The 17,880-nt window shown below is 45.7% G+C and overlaps 1 protein-coding gene across 2 annotated transcripts in view; it reads right to left on the bottom strand.

The window, feature by feature from the left end:
* LOC140740134 (uncharacterized) overlaps positions 1-17,880 on the bottom strand; it is a 187,924-nt gene that overhangs the window by 26,680 nt on the left and 143,364 nt on the right. The window lies entirely within an intron of this gene.

Genomic DNA, 17,880 nt, shown 5'->3' with positions numbered 1-17,880 from the left:
GACACGGTGTGAATGGGGAGTGAGAGCATTAGAGTACCGTGGAAACCACTTTAACACCACCCACATCTCCCGCTGACTGCTCCTACCCTTCAAAGAGCTGCTGCTGGGAGGGCTGGCTGGAAAATGACTGCATCCGGGCCCGGAGGTGCCACTCTCACACTGTTAGCTGCTAAAAGTTTGTTATCGCGCAGGAAACTACCGATATGCATCAACATCCATGTATGGGGGTGGGGGTGGTGGAGAAAATTTGCAGCCTGCAATTTGCCTCTGGGGACAGCAAGGAGTGATGTTGTGTTGGATCCATCTTGTTTATATTTTTTGTCCAATCACCTACACTCAGTGGCCACTTTATGAGTTACCTCCTGTACACAATAGATTGGCCACGAAATGTAAGTTCATGGTCTTCTGCTGCTGTAGCAGACCCACTTCACATTCAATGTGTTGTGCATTTGGAGATGCTCTTCTGAACCTTTTGACCCTGTCTGCAATCTTTTATGCATTGAGTTGCTGTCACATGATTGGTGGATTAGATATTTACATTAACGAGCAGGTATACAGGTGTAGCGAATAAAATGGCCACTGAGTGTGTGACCCGTAGTGGTGGACACCTCCACCATGGGGAAATGGTTTTGTACTTTCTGCCCCAGTTATGCCACTTGTAGAGTTCCAGTTAAAATCAGATCAGATGTGATCCCATGGATGCTGGATCAGGTTTGAGGAACTGATTCTCGTTGCTGTTTCCTGATGCTGAGGAATTGCAGCAATCAACAACTTTTGCAATGTTGGATTGGACTGGGGTGCCACAGTAACACAACACTATCACAGGTTGGGGTGTCAGAGTTCAGAGTTCAATTCAATGCTATCTGTACATTGTCCCCATGGGTTTCCCCACTCCAATTCAGACTATGCTGCGTGTGCTGGGCACGAGCAGTTGGTCGGAGGCGTGTGGCAGCCGCGCCCCTTCTTCAATCAGCAGCTCCTTCCCACCTGAAAGGAATTACAGGATGTTTGACCATGAGCCTCTCAGGCTCCATCTGGCTCTCTGCCATTTTCATTTTCTTCTAGAGGGTCGCCATTTCACAGCGTTTATGCACCACAAACCCCTCGTGGATGTGATGGCCAAAATCTTAGACTCTTGGTGTGCAAGTCAGCAACACCAGCTGGACTACATCTCAGAGTTCACAACTGATGTACCACATATCAACGGGAAAATTAATGCCGTGGCTGATTGCCTCTCGCGGCCACCCACTGAGGCCATACACATAGGGGTTGAGTATGCCAGCATGGCAGCCGACCAAACTACTGACCCAGAGGCCCAGGCTTACTGAATATCAGCCATGGGCCTGCAGTTTGCTGACCTTAGGTTCGGAGAAGCTGGGGTTTCTCTCCTGTGCAACATCTCAACTGGTCACCCTTGCCCCACAGTGCCCACAAACTAGAGACAAAATGTTTCTGATTCCATAGGTGGCCTGACAGAAACTGTTTGCACTAAAGTTTGTGTGGCACAGGCTTAGAAAGGACGTACATGATCGGATTACAGCCTGTAGGGAATGCCAGTCAGCAAAAAATAACCGCAATGTTCAAGTGCCATTGGCATCATCTGATTTTCCTGAGCAACATTTGACCATGTCAATGTGGACCTTGTTGGTCCTCTTTCCCCATCCCGTAGTTTTACATCCCTCCTTACCATGGTGGATCGAACCACGAGGCAGACGGGTCGTCTCTCCAGCATCAACAACGGCCACCGACGTGGCTCAGGCTTTTGTCAGCTCGGTTTGGTACACCGTCTGATATTTCCTCTGACCTCTATCCCCAATTCATATCAAACCTCTGGGCTGCAATGACCCAGAATCTCGGGGTGAGGGTACATCACACTCTGGCGAATCACATGCAGTCCAATGGCCTTTCCGAGCAGTTTCACCACTCCTCAAAGGCTGCTCTGAGGGCTTCCCCAGTGGATGAGTGTTGGGCTGATCATCTCCCGTGGGTCCTGCTGGGGTTCAGAACAGCCCTCAAAGAGAAGTTGCAGTCGTCCACAGTTGAATTGGTATATGGGCAGCCATTACAAGTGCCAGGTGATTTTATTCCTGACACCGTGACTGCCTGGCCGGCCTCTCAACAGCATTCCACCCTCCTCAGTAAATTCAATTCCTTTGTACCTATTCCTGCCTCTCATCAGGGTGTACAGCACACCTGGTTTCCTGTTGACCCACATTCCATCTCATTTGTTTTGTCCTCCATGACGCTCACCAACATCTGCTGAGGTCCCCTTACGATGGCCCATTCCACATTTTAGAACAGAGAGAAAATACTTTCAATATTAGTAAGATGGATAAACTTGGACGTACTTCAGTAGAAGGCCTGAATCGCTGAGTGTGTGCCTCAGCCTTCTGTACCTTCCACCTGATGGTAACGGTGATAGCAACACACACAAAATGCTGGAGAAACTCAGCAGGCCAGGCAGCATCTATGGAAATGAGTAAACAGTTGACATTTACATTTTGGGCTGATACCAAGTTCAGAGGAGATATATGGGAAAGGTTTTTTACACAGAGCTTTGTGGGTGATGCCAGAGGTGATGGTTGAGGCATATACTGTACGATAGAGGTGATTAAGAACCTCTTATTAGGAATATGAATGTGCCGAGGATGGAGGGATAGGCAGGGGTGGCACAGTAGCATAGTGGTTAGCACAACACTTTTCAGTACAAGTGACCCAGGTTCAATTCCCACTGCTGCCTGTAAGGATTTTATACATTCCTCCCATGAACACATTCATTTCCTCCTGGTGCTCCAGTTTCCTCCCACAGTCCAAAGTCGTACCAGTTGGTAGGTTAATTGGTCATTGTAAATTATCATGTGATTAGGCTCGGTTTAAATCGGGGAATTGCCGGCCAGTGCATCTCGAAGGGCCGGATTGGCCTATTCTACGCCGTATTTCAATAATAATAAATGAAAGAAGGGATTAGGTTAGTTGAGCTAGTTTATCAGTTCGGTACTACATTGTGGGCTGAATGGCCTGTTCCTGTGTTGTACTGTCCCTATAGTACTTTCTGCCCGTTACACCGCTGGCATTTAGAGCAGCAATGAAGTTCCTCCATCTGTCTGTGTAAGTTTCCTCACTGCTGTTTCTGTAAGAATTGCTTTTTTTACCAGTCAGGGTGGTTAGTGCAGAGCTTAACCCCCGAACATGGAGAACCGGTGGATAACGCTTCATCTGGCCTCTACCCTTTGACCTGTTTAGCATGGGTAGCCCTACGAGCACAATGCTGACCTCCCATGCCAATGCTCCCATCTCAGTTCATCTCAATGTTAGTGAAATTCACTCAGATCCTGCTATGGAAACAGGTCTGAAATATTGAAATATTGGCACTCAGGAGGTGCTGAAAATGTGTGTGGTACAGAGTGGCCGCCTTATGGTGCCACTGTCCCAGGTTCAATCTGAACCTCAGAACAAGGTCAGTGTGGAGTTTGACCAAAGAGACCCACAAAATGATAACCTCAGTGATGGACCCACCCTGACACATAATCAAACACAGACCAATGTAGAAAACAAACCAACATATAACCCACTGAAGAATGATGGTCCCACCTCCAGTATATTGCACATCTCTGACCGATCGTGGCTCCAGCCCAACATAGAATAATAGAACCATAGAACATTACAGCTCAGAAACAGGCCTTTTGGCCCTTTTTGGCTGTGCTGAACCATTTTTCTGCCTAGTCCCACTGACCTGCACATGGACCATATCCCTCCATACACCTCTCATCCATGTACCTGTCCAAGTTTTTCTTAAATGTTAAAAGTGAGCCCACGTTTACCACTTCATCTGGCAGCTCATTCCATACTCCCACTACTCTCTGTGTAAAGAAGTCCCCCCCCCCCAATGTTCCCTTTAAACTTTTTCCCCTTCACCCTTAACCCATGTCCTCTGTTTTTTTCTCCCATAGCCTCAGTGGAAAAAGCCTGCTTCGTTTCAATCTATCCATACCCATCATAATTTTATACACCTTTGTCAAATTTCTCCTCATTGTTCTACGCTCCAGGGAATAAAGTCCTAACCTATTCAACCTTCCTCTGTAACTCAATTTTTCAAGTCCCGGCAACATTCTTGTAAACCTCCTCTGCACTCTTTCAACCTTATTAATATCCTTCCTGTAATTTGGTGACCAAAACTGCACACAATACTCCAAATTCAGCCTCTCCCATGCCTTATACAAACTCACCATAACATTCCAACTCTTATACTCAATGCTTTGATTTATGAAGGCCAATGTACCAAAAGCTCTCTTAACTACCCTATCTACCAGTGACGCCACTTTTAGGGAATTTTGTATCTGTATTCCCAGATCCCTCTGTTCTACCACACTCCTCTGTGCCCTACCATTGACCTTGTATGTTCTACCGTGGTTTTTCCTTCCAAAGTGCAACACCTCACACTTGTCTGTATTAAACTCCATCTGCCATTTTTCAGCCCATTTCTCCAGCTGGTTCAAATCCCTCTGCAAGCTTTGAAAACCTTCTTCACTGTCCACTACATCTCCAATCTTGGTATCATCAGCAAATTTGCTGATCCAATTTACCACATGATCATCCAGATCATTGATATAGATGACAAATAACAATGGACCCAGCACTGATCCCTGTGGCACACCACTAGTCACAGGCCTCCACTCAGAGAAGCAATTCACCACTACCATTCTCTGACTTCTCCCATTGAGCCAATGTTTAATCCAGTTTACTACGCCGCCATGTATACCTAGTGACTGAATCTTCCTAACTAACCTCCCATGTGGGACCTTGTCAAAGGCCTCACTGAAGGCCATGTAGACAACATCTACTGCCTTCCCTTCATCCACTTTCCTTGTAACCTCCTCAAAAGACTCTAATAGATTTGTCAAACATGACTTACCATGCTCGAAGCCACGTTGACTCTCCCTAATAAGTCCCTGTCTATCTGAATACTTGTAGATCCTATCTCTTATTACACTTTCCAATAATTTACCTACTACCGACGTCAAACTTGCCAGCCTATAAGTTCCTGGATTACTTTTAGAGCCTTTTTTAAACAACTGAACAAATGAGCTATCCTCCAATCCTCCGGCACCTCACCCATAGATACCGACATTTTAAGTATATCTGCCAGGGACCCTGCAATTTCAACACTAGTCTCCTTCAAGGTCCGAGGGAATACTCTGTCAGGTCCTGGGGATTTATCTACTCTGATTTGCCTCAAAATAGCAAACACCTCCCCCTCTTCAATCTGTATAGGTTCCATGACCTCACTACTTGTTTGCCTTATTTCCATTGACTGCATGCCAATTTCCTCAGTAAATACAGACGCAAAAAATCTATTATAAGATATGCCCCATTTACTTTGGTTCCATACATACCCGAGCACTCTGCACTTCAAGAGGACCAATTTTATCCCTTACTATCCTTTTGCTCTTAATATACCTGTATATTTGGATTATCCTTCACCTTGACTGCCAAAGCTACTTCATGTCTTCTTTTAGCCCTCCTGATTTCTTTCTTAATTATTTTTTTGCACTTTTTATACTCCTCAAGTACCTTATTTTCCCCCTGTTTCCTATACATGTCATATAGCTCTTTTCTTCTTCTTTATCAGCGTTCCAATATCCCCAGAGAACCAAGGTTCCTTATTCTTATTCACTTTGCCTTTAATCCTGACAGGAACATACAAACTCTGCACTCTCAAAATTTCTCCTTTGAAGGCCTCCCACTTACCTACGACATCCTTGCCAGAGAACAACCTGTCCCAATCCATGCTTTTAGATCCTTTCTCATTTCTTCAAATTTGGCCTTTTTCCAGATTAGAACCTCAACCCAAGGACCAGATCTATCTTTATCCATGATGAACTTGAAACTAATGGTGTTATGATCACTTGAACCAAAGTATTCCCCTATACACACTCCCGTTACTTGTCCTAACTCATTTCCTAATAGATCTAATATTGCTTCCTCTCTAGTCGGTAACTCTATATATTGATTTAGAAAACTGTCCTGAACACATTTTACAAACTCTATCCCGTCTAGACCTTTAACAGTATGGGAGTCCCACTCAATACGTGGAACATTAAAATCCCCTACTATCACAACTTTATGTTTCCTGCATTTATCTGATATCTCTCTGCAAATGTGCTCCTCCAATTCTCGCTGACTATTGGGTGGTCTATAATACAACCCCATTAATGTGGTCATACCTTTCCTGTTTCTTAGCTCCACCCATATGGCCTCGGTAGACAAGCCCTTTAATCTGTCCTGCTGAAGCACTACTGTAATATTTTCCCTGACTAGCAAAGCCACCCTTCATCCCTCTGCCTCTTTCATGTCTGAAACATCGGAACCCTGGCACATTAAGTTGCCAGTCCTGCCCACACCACCCCCCCCCCCCCCCCCGTAGCCAAGTTTCGCTAATGGCTACAATTGTCATAATTCCACGTGTCAATCCATGCCCTCAGCTCATCAGCCTGCCCCACAATACTCCTCGCATTGAAATAGACACGCTTGTGAACATTAATACCACCACACACAACCCTTCTATTTGTGACTTTGCATGAGCCTTTAACATCATTTATTTTCACCCCTGCTCCATCATCCACTCCGACACTCTGGTTCCCATCCCCCTGCAAATCTAGTTTAAACCCTCCCCCATTAGCACTAGCAAACCTCCCTACAAGGATATTAGTCCCCCTGTAGTTCAGGTGTAACCCATCTCTCTTCTACAAGTCCCACCTGCCTCAGAAGAGGACCCAATGATCCTGAAATCTGAAACCCTGCCCCCAACACCAGTTCCTCAGCCATGTGTTCATCATCCAGAGCATCCTATTCTTACCCTCACTGGCACGTGGCACAGGCAGCAATCCTGAGATTACCACCTCGAGGTCCTGCTTTTTAACTTCTTACCAAGCTCTCTATATTCATTCTTCAGCACTCCCTCACTCTTTCTTCCTACGTCATTGGTATCGATGTGAACCATGACATATAACCATATAAAAACTACAGCACGGAAACAGGCCACCTCGGCTCTTCTAGTCCATGCCGAACGCTTACCCTCACCTAGTCACACCGACCTGCACTCAGCCCATAACCCTCCATTCCATTCCTGTCCATATACCTATCCAATTTTTTTTTTAATGACAAAATCGAACCTGCCTCTACCACTTCTACTGGAAGCTCGTTCCACACAGCTACAACTCTCTGAGTAAAGGAGTTCCCCCTCGTGTTACCCCTAAACTTTTGTACCTTAACTCTCAACTCATGTCCTCATATTTGAATCTCCCCTACCCTGGATGGAAAAAGCATATCCACGTCAACTCTATCTAGCCCCCTCATAATTTTAAGTACCTCTATCAAGTTTATTGAACACCAAAAACTGAACGCAAACAGCAGTAAAATACCTTTCCATAATTACATCATAATAACAGAACAGCCTTTTCAAATGAATACCATTGGTGGTTGTGAATTATGTGCATATCTGCCAATTACGTTACCCTACACAGGCACTGCCCAGAACTCACTGAAACTGGAATTATGAGCCTGATCGGAGCTCGGGTGAGCAGCCTAACACAGGTCCTATGTTCCATGGGTGGAGGAACAGCAGAGGCCTCTGGTTGTGCTGACATGCTCATAGTCATATTGTAAAGCAAGGGTGTGATAGCGGTATCCTGCAAACTTTGGTGGGCCAGTTTAAGGCGATCTATGAAAATGCATTCCTATTTGCCCCTCTCATCTTTGATAAATTCTTTTCTTTCAGTTCCAAAACACGGAACGGGCCATTTTAAGGAGTTGTCATGTCGGATGAAACAAATGAGTAATGTAGGTCAACAGGAATCCAAGAGTGCTGTATACCATGAGAGGGGTAGGAATATGTGAGGAATTGAACTTACTGAGGGTGGAGAGGAATGTTGCTGACAGGCCGACCAGGTGGTCGTGGCATCAGGAATAAAATCACCTGGCACTCAGAACGCCTGCCTGTATACCAATTCAGCCATGGTCAATTGCAGGTCCTGTTTTGGAGCTATTCTGAGCCCCAGCAGGACCCACAGAAGATGACCATCAAGTCAACTCAAATCACTTTTTATTGTCATTTCGACCATAACTGCTGGTACAGTACACAGTAAAAACGAGACAACATTTTTCAGGACCATGGTGCTACATGAAACAATACAAAAACTACACTGAACTACATAAAACAACACAAAAACCTACACTACAGACCTACCCAGGACTGCATAAAGTGCACAAAATGGTGCAGGCATTACAATAAACAATAAACAAGACAATAGGCACAGTAGAGGGCAGTAAGTTGGGGTCAGTCCAGACTCTGGGTATTGAGGAGTCTGATGGCTTGGGGGAAAAAACTTACAAAGTCTGGTCATGAGAGCTCGAATGCTTTGGTGCCTTTTCCTAGATGGCAGGAGGGAGAAGAGTTTGTATGAGGGGTGCGTGGGGTCCTTCATAATGTTGTTTGCTTTGTGGATGCAGCGTGTAGTGTAAATGTCCGTGATGGTGGGAAGAGAGACCCCAATGATCTTCTCCGCTGACCTCACTATCCACTGCAGGGTCTTGGGATCCGAGATGGTGCAATTTCTGAACCAGGCAGTGATGCAGCTGCTCAGGATGCTTTCAATACAACCTCTGTAAAATGTGATGAGGATGGGGGGTGGGAGATGGACTTTTCTCAGCCTTCACAGAAAGTAGAGACGCTGCTGGGCTTTCTTTGCTATGGAGCTGGTGTTGAGGGACCAGGTGAGATTCTCTCCCAGGTGAACACCAAGAAATTTGGTGCTCTTAACGATCTCTACCGAGGAGCCGATGTTCGGCAGAGAGTGGTCGCTCCGTGCCCTCCTGAAGTCAACAACCATCTCTTTTGTTTTGTTCACATTCAGAGACAAGTTGGCTCTGCACCGGTCCGTTAGCCGCTGCACCTCCTTTCTGTATGCTGAATCGTCGATCTTGCTGATCAGACCCACCACAGTCGTGTAATCGGTGAACTTGATGATGTGGTTTGAGCTGTGTGTTGCAGCACAGTCGTGGGTCAGCAGAGTGAACAGCAGTGGAATGAGCACACAGCCCTGGGGGCCCCCGTGCTCAGCGTGATGGTGTTGGAGATGCTGCTCCCGATCCGGACTGACTGAGGTCTCCCAGTCAGGAGGTCTAGGATACAGTTGCAGAGGGAGGTGTTCAGGCCCAGTAGGCTCAGCTATCCAATCAGTTTCTGAGGAATGATTGTGTGAATGCTGAACTGAAGTCGATGAACAGCATTCGAACGTACGTATCTTTTTTGTCCAGGTAGGTTAGGGCCAGGTGGAGGGTGGTGGCAATGGCGTCGTCTGTTGAATGGTTGGAACGGTACGTGAAGTGCAGGGGGTCCAGTGAGGGGGCAGCAGGGTCTTGATGTGCCTCATGACGAGCCTCTCGAAACACTTCATGATGATGGATGTGAGTGCAACGGGACGGTAGTCATTGAGGCAGGACACTGAAGATTTCTTCAGCACGGGGACGATGGTGGCGGCCTTGAAGCACGTTGGAATGGTGGCGCTGCTCAGCGAGGGAGATGTTGAAGATGTCAGTGAGAACGTCTGCTGGCTGGTCTGCACAACCACTAAGCACTCTTCCAGGAATATTGTCTGGTCCAGCAGCCTACTGTGGGTTGACCCTGCACAGGGATCTCCTCACATCGGCCACGGTGAGACACAGCACCTGGTCAGTTGGAGGAGAGGTGGACTTCCTCGCCGTCACATCATTTTCCGCCTCAAAACGGGCATAGAAGTTATTCACGCATCTGGGAGGGAGGCATCACCCAACCAGTCAGGAGATGTTCTGTAGTTGGTGATGTCCTGAATGCCCTTCCACATGCGCCACTGTCCTGGAAGAGGCTGTGGATGCACTGGGCATGTGCATGCTTTACCCCTCTGATTACCCGGGACAGTTTGGCCCTCGCTGTCGTTAGGCCTGCCTTGTCACCCGTTCTGAAGGCGGAGTCACGGGTCCTCAGCACCGCACGCACCTCCGCGAGCATCCCTGGCTTCAGGTTAGAGCGTGTAGTGATGGTCTTGGACACAGTGACGTCATCGATGCACTCACTGATGTGGCTAGTCACTGATGCCAGTGAGTGGCTGTTCTGTGAGTGAAAACATCTTCTTAAATACACTTGCTGAATGTTTTTTTTTTAGCACCATTCTTTGTAAACTCTAGAGTCTGTTGTGCGTAAAAACCCCAGGAGATCAGCAGTTTCTGAGATACTGAAATCACCCTGAGTGGCACCTAATTAATTAGCTTGTTTAGTTTGGCTTTTTCTTAAAGACATGACGGGTGTGCTCCGGCTAGCACTGCACCCCTGAACCCAGGTACTGAAGAGTGTCCAAGCCACATCAGCGGCCATTGTCGATGTTAGCGGGACGACCTCTGGCCACCTGCTGGTACAGAACACCATGCTGCGGAGGCGTGTGAAAACACGGAAGGAGGGAAATGCACCACAAGGTCCACATTGACATGGTCAAACCGTTGCTCAGGGACCTCAGAAAGTGTCAGTGGCGCCTGGACGACAGGTGCACTGGGGAGCGGGTGCGCCAGTTGGATGGCATTGGAAAGAGCCTGTCTGGTATCACCAAATGCCCTGGTTATGTCCGCTGACCAATCAAGCATGTGATTAGAGGTTTTGTCTTTAAGCGCAGGGGAAGCATAACTACAGCAGCTTGTGGAATGAAGTAGTGATAGAAATTCACCATGCTTAAAAACTCCTGTAGTTTATTACTAAAACGGGGCCGTGGGAAATCCATAATAGCAGTTGATTTTGCTGGGAGTGGTTTCGCACCTTCTGCAGAGATGTGATGGCCGAGAAAGTCAATGGTTGACAACCCAAACTGGCATTTAGCACGGTTATAATCACACTGAGGTGACTGTACGCTCGAAAAGTGTGCAGAGATGAGATACGTGTTCGGGTTTAGATGCACTGACGTCAAGTCTGTCATCCAGGCAAACAGAAGGAAAATCTAAGTCTTTTAATACGGAATCCATCAACCATGGGAAAGACTGTGCTGCATTTTGAGCCGAAACGGCATACGCAGAAATCAGGCAAGGAGAGCACTCAGACTCCACAGTCTGAAAGGTAAATGTGAGTGTTCAGCGATCGGTATTCATCATTTTCAGGCTGGTGTTCTAGTAGACTCACCAGTCACGCAGCCGTGGAGTTACCGAGCGATGCGACCACACAGAAATATTTGGTGTTGTTGGCGGAGATTTCTCACAGTGTGTATTGGGCCTCGGTTCGTATGAACCAAGTAATGACATTTTGCTCCAAAAGCTACAGGGGCTACAGGGAGTTAGAAAGGAAGCTGAGAAAGAGCACCTCAAAGGTAGTAATCTCAGGATTACTGCATGTGCCACGTGACAGTGATTAGAGCAATAGAGTGAGGTGGAGGACAAATGTGTGGCTGAGGGATTGGAGCAGTGGGCAGTGATTCAGATTTCTGGATCATTGGGACCTCTTCTGGGGCAGGTGTGACCTGTACAAAAAGGACGGGTTGCACTTGAATCCTAGCCGGACCAATATCCTGGCGGGGAGGTTTGCTAAGGCTATTGGGGAGAATTTAAACTAGAATGGCTGGGGGGTGGGAACAGAACTGAAGCGATGGAGGAAGAGGCAGTTGGCTCACAAATAGAGAAAGCTTGTAGACAGTGTGAGAAGGAGGGTATGCAGGTGGTAGAGAAGGGATGCGCTCAAACCGATAGTTTGAGATCTGTCTACTTTAATGCAAGGAGTATTATGAACAAAGCGGATGAGCTTAGAGTGTGGATCGGTACTTGGAATTCTGATGTTGCGGCCATTACAAAGACTTGGATGGCTCAGGGGCAAGAATGGTTACTTCAAGTGCCAGGCTTTAAATGATTCAGAAAGAATAGGAAGGGAGGCAAAAGAGGTGGGGGCATGGCATTGTTGATCAGTGATAGTGTCACGGCTGTAGAAAAGTAGGAAGTCATGGAGGGATTGTCTACAGAATCTCTGTGGGTGAAAATTATGAACAGGAAGGGGTCAATAATTCTACTAGCTATTTTTTATAGACCATCCAATAGTAACAAGGACATCGAGGAGCCGATAGAGAGACAGATTCTGGAAAGGAGTAATAATAACAGAGTTGCCCTGATGGGAGATTTTAATTTCCCAAATACTGATCGGCATCTCTCTAGAGCTGTCATGGTCCCATCTGGCTGTCCCCCATCTCGCTCTTATCTCCTTGATTATACCTTAATTCCAGTTGTTAGATTCTCAGTTGCTGCTAGTTCACTTAATTACAGCACACCTGGTTTCCATCAGAGACTGCAGGATAAGATCTCTGACATCACAACCATAGGTTGCCAGTTCGTTGGTCTATTCCCATGTGATAACTTTGTTTCCCGACCACTTAGAACCATTAGTTCTAAGTTCAGCTCTAGTTTCCAGTTATGCCATGAAAACCCCGTCTCTGTGTCAAGACTCTTTATCAGAGCTCCATGTCAAGATTCCTCCTGGTTATCTGTTCCACTTTCCCGACTGTGCAAGCACCTCGCAACCCTGTCTGCGTGTCTGTGTCTAGCACTTGGGTTCACCCCCAGTCGCTCTGTGTAACAAGAGCAAGGTGTTTAGATGGCGTGGAGTTTGTTAGGACTGTTCAGGAAGGTTTCTTGACACAATATGTAGATAAGCGTACAAGAGGAGAGGCTGTACTTGATCTGGTATTTGGAAATGAACCTGGTCAGGTGTCAGAACTCTCAGTGGGTGAGCATTTTGGAGATAATGATCACAATTCTTTCTCCTTTACCATATCATTGGAGAGGGATAGGAACAGACAAGTTAGGAAAGCATTGAATTGGAGTAAGGGGAAATATGAGGATATCTGGCAGAAACTTGGAAGTATTAATTGGGAACAGATCTTCTCAGGGAAATGTTTGGCAGAAATGTGGAAAATGTTCCAGGGAAATTTCTGTTCCAATAAGGCAGGGAAGGAATGGTAGGGTACAGGAACCATGGTGTACAAAGGCTGTGTAAATCTAGTCAAGAAGAAAAGAAAATCTTACCAGCTTACTAGAAGATTATAAGGCTAGCAGGAAAGAGCTTAAGAAGCAAATTAGGAGAGCCAGAAGGGGCCATGAGAAGCACTTGGCAGACAGGATTAAGGAGAACCCCAAGGCATTCTACAAGTATGTGAAGAGCAAGGGGATAAGACTAGAGAGGATAGGACCAATCAAGTGTGACAGTAGAAAAGTGTGTATGGAACTAGAGGAGATAGCAGAGGTACTTAATGAATACTTTGCTTCAGTATTCACTATGGAGAAGGATCTTAGTGATTGTAGGGATGAATTGCACTGAGCTGAAAAGCTTGAGCAGATAGATATTAAGAAATTGGATCTGCTTTTGGAAAGCATCAAGTTGGATAAGTCACCGGAACCGGACGAGATGCACCCATGGCTACTGTGGGAGGCAAGGGTGGAGATTGCTGAGCCTCTGGCGATAACCTTTGCATCATCAATGGGGATGGGAGAGGTTCCAAAGGGTTGGAGGGTTGCAGATGTTGTTCCCTTATTCAGCAAAGGGAGTGTGATAGACCAGCAATTTATAGACCAGTGAGTCTTACTTCAGTTGTTGGCAAGTTGATGGAAATGATCAGGAGAGGCAGGATTTATGAACATTTGGAGATGTATAATATGATTAGGAATAGTCAGCATGGTTTTGTCAAAGGCAGGTCGTGCCTTACGAATCTGATAGAATTTTTTGAGGATGTGACTACACACGTTGATGAAGGTAGGGCTGTAGATATAGTGTATATGGATTTCAGCAAGGCATTTGATAATGAACCCCATGCAAGGCTTATTGAGAAAGTAAGGACGCATGGGATGCAAGGGGTCATACTTTGTGGATCCAAAATTGGCTTGCCCACAGAAAGCAAAGAGTGGTTGTAGATGGGTCATATTTTACATGGAGGCCGGTGACCAGTGGTGTGCCTCAGTGATCTGTTCTTCGATCCCTACTCTTCATGATTTTGATAAATGACCTGGATGAGGAAGTGGAGGGATGGGCTAGTAAATTTGCTGATGACACAAAGGTTGGAGGTGTTGTGGATAGTTTGGAGGGCTGTCAGAGGTTAGAGTGGGACATTGATAGGATGCAAAACTGGGCTGAAAAATGGCAGATGCAGTTCAACCCAGATAAGTATGAGATGGTTCACATTGGTAGATCAAATAGGATGGCAGAATATAGTAAGACTGTTGGCAGTGTGGAGGAACAGAGGAATCTTGCTGTCCGAGTCCATAGGACACTCAAAGCTGCTGTGCAGGTTGACTCTGTGGTTAAGAAGGCATACGGGCATATGGTGCATTGGCCTTCATCAATCATGGGATTGAGTTTAGGAGCCAAGAGGTAATGTTGCAGCTACATAGGACCCTGGTTAGACCCCACTTGGAGTACTGTGCTCAGTTTTGGTTGCCTCACTATAGAAAGGATGTGGAAACCATAGAAAAGGTGCAGAGGAGATTTACAAGGATGGCACCTGGTTTAGAGGGCATGCCTTATGAGAATAGGTTGAGTGAACTCAGCCTTTTCTCCTTGGAGCTACGGAGGATGAGAGGTGAACTGATAGAGGTGCATAAGATGATGAGAGGCATTGATCGTGTGGATAGTCAGAAGCTTTTTCCCAGGACGAAAAAAGTCCAACGTGAAAGGGCACATTTTTAAGGTGCTTGGAAGTAGGTACAGAGGAGATGTCAGGGGTAAGCTCAGGCGGTTTCAAAGTAACTGCATTGTCCGACATGTTCAATTACTCTGGAATCGTCCTAGAGCATCAGGGTCTCCAATGTAGGGTTTCACATAGAAAGTGGCAGAGGCATTTTATGTTTAAGAAAAAACATAGTAATTCATTTATTGAGCACAAAAATTGAACACAAAGCGCAGTAAAAGTCCTTTACATCATTGCGTCCTCACGTCAGAACAGCCTCTTAAAGTGAACCTGAACTGAATGGCGTTGGCTGTGAATTATGTACATTTCCACCAATCACATCACCCTACATCCACACCATGACCTATGATGGACACAGACCCAATATATAACCACATCGACACACTCTTGACCTATGACGAAAACACTCTCTACACATAAGCACACTCCCGACAAATGATGGACACATCACTGTAGATGAATCTCTAGAAAAGAGGCAAGATCATTACCTGTGTCATGGCTAACAAGTACTGGTAGCTTGTAGACCTGGAGAGCTAAGACACTTGAGCCAGAATCATCCTTTTACCTCAGAGCCAGCAGACAGTGAAGAACGGGTATTTATTTTTTCTCTCAGTTCTGTGGGTGCTGAGACAGATTATCTTCTCTGGCTACATTAAGTGAACTCAACCCAAGAAAGCTCTGCACAAATTATATCCATCAGGTGGAATTTTCAGGAAGCTTGAACAAGACTTTGCTGGGAAGCATTGATGAAAGAATTATCATCAGAGGCAGAGAGAGAGAGACATTCTCTTTGTCGCTGGATGCTTCACATTCCCTTACCTTTCCTCATAATTCTTCAGATCCAGGTGCCTGGAGGGAAAAATGTGAGTGTGAACCCATTGGTGAAATTAGAAGCTCAGAATAATTCCTCAGAGGTTTCCTGCAGAACTATTGCTGGAGAAAATAACCGGAAAATTTCCTGATTCTTTCCCATCCTTGGTGTCATCTCTATGTCCTTGTATTCATCACAAGCCCAGCAGAAGTTGTCCTTCTCCTCCCTAAACTCACACCACATGAAGGAGTGGACAGCAGACTCCCCACCTGAGAGTCAATGAAAGGAGTTGGTTGCTGCCTCTGTGTGAAATGATTTTTCCTGAGGATGAGCTCTGTATCTGTCCATCAGGTGATGTGTACAGAGCAATCACATTCCCTCAGTCTGGGAGACGGCTGTTCCTGTCCGTCCCTGGATATTTGTGCGGAGAATATTGCAAGGTTGGACAGGCTTGGAACAACCTGACTGGGTTCCGATCCAGAGTCCAGGTTGATGCTGGGTGCTTCACCCCATTTTACTCTTCCTCTGTTTACAGTAAAGTTGCAACTGAGTCACTTGCTGTGTCATTTCAGAGGGTGGTAAGTGACAAACATCAGGGCCTGTGAAAGAAATGATACACAGAGAGATCTGAAGTTTCAGGATACGCCCAGAAATTTACGTCTAGGTCAATCCCTGGAGGAATAGCATGGTATGGTGATGTTTCGAGGGCAGCACAGTAACATAGTTAGCATAACACTTTACAGCACGAGTGATGAGAAGATCAGGGTTCAGTTCTTGACACCATCTGTAAGGAGCTTACAAGTTCTCTCTGTGATCATGATTTCTATGATGAAATGAATTGTTTTGTCATAAAAATTACTATATTTTATAAAAATAATAAATAGAGCAGAAGAGGAATAGTGAGGTAGAATTGATGGACCATTCATAAATCTGATGGCGGAGGAGAAGAAGCTATTCTTAAATTGCTGGGTGTAGGGCCTCAGGCTCCTGTACCTCCTTCCTGATGGTAGAAATGAGAAAAGGGCATGTCCCAAATGGTGAGGGTCCTGAATGATGGACTCTCCCTTTTTAAAGCACCACGGCTTCAAAATGAAGACCCACACCTACATTTGAGGAAATGTTTCTTCTTCTCCACCCTCTGATTTCTGAATGGTCTATGAATCCATGAACAGTACCTCACTATTCTCTTGTACTGCTTATTTATGGATTTATTGTAACTGAAGGCCCAGAGAACAACAATAAACTCACCAAGATCCAGGTCCCAAAGGAGGCAGATTTTCACTTTGTGGTCTCCACCGTTTCTCACTCCACCCAGAGCAGAGAGGATGGTGGAGGGCCGTGGGAGGAGGAGGAATCTATGAAGGTTGAGGTTGGGGTTAGAGGCTCCATAGGTGCAGTGAAGAGAAATTAATCAGACTGAGGATGTCATGACGATGGGGTTTGATGGAGAGTTAGGAGGGAGAAGGCTGTTCTCATGTGCTGTGCCAAGAACACATCTCATGGCTCTTCAGGTCAATTAAGGATAGACTTAACATCTCTGGCTCTTGTTGCCACATCCATCACTCTGGTACGACAGGGGGTCATTCCTCTCAGCATGTGATAATCCATGTAGAACCCTCCTTCTGCAGTTCAAAATCTCATTCACTTTTTATTGTTACACACTGCACTGAGAGTGCAATAAGATTTAATTATTTCTTTTATTTTATGAATTTTGATCAACAGTACAGTGACCATCAAACATGCACAAATTAGTAAATAAAGAGCTTTATTCCAATTAAAACATATCATATGTATTATATGGATGGTTTTAAGGCTGGCAGTCAGTCTTCATCTGTAAAGGCAGAAGAGGAGCAGGCGTGATGGTTAAGTGTTGCTTAGCTACAAAATCACAAGCTAAAATCAGTACTTGAAGTGGTGTATGTGTGTGTGTGTGAATGTGTGCCTGTACATGTGCATATGCCTGTGTGGTAGGTGTCTGTGCAAGCACGTATTTGTGTTTCTGTCTGTCTCTGCTGCACATGTTTCAGGTCTGTTACGCTTGTGCGTATTTGCCTTTAATATGCGTGTGTGTGCACATGTGCATTTGTGTGTATGTTTCTGCTCTACATGTGCTTTAGTTCTGTGTAGTGAGTGTCTGCATGTGAACATGAACTGTGCACATATCCAGGTTCTGTATCAATCTACTACATGGGTTCTGTATCCGTTAGAGTCTGGTGTACATTGTGTACCTGATCTTTATGTCTAAACTGTACAGATGCAACATGTCAGGTGAAGGTCAAGTTCAAATCTGGGATCTCACATTGTCTTCAGGTAATATTTCAACAATGTTGGCAC

This window comes from Hemitrygon akajei, chromosome 16, assembly GCF_048418815.1.
Source record: "Hemitrygon akajei chromosome 16, sHemAka1.3, whole genome shotgun sequence".
Classification (NCBI taxonomy): Eukaryota; Metazoa; Chordata; class Chondrichthyes; order Myliobatiformes; family Dasyatidae; genus Hemitrygon; species Hemitrygon akajei.
Note: the sequence above shows the minus strand (reverse complement) of the source record. Positions and strands in the feature narration are given on the sequence as shown.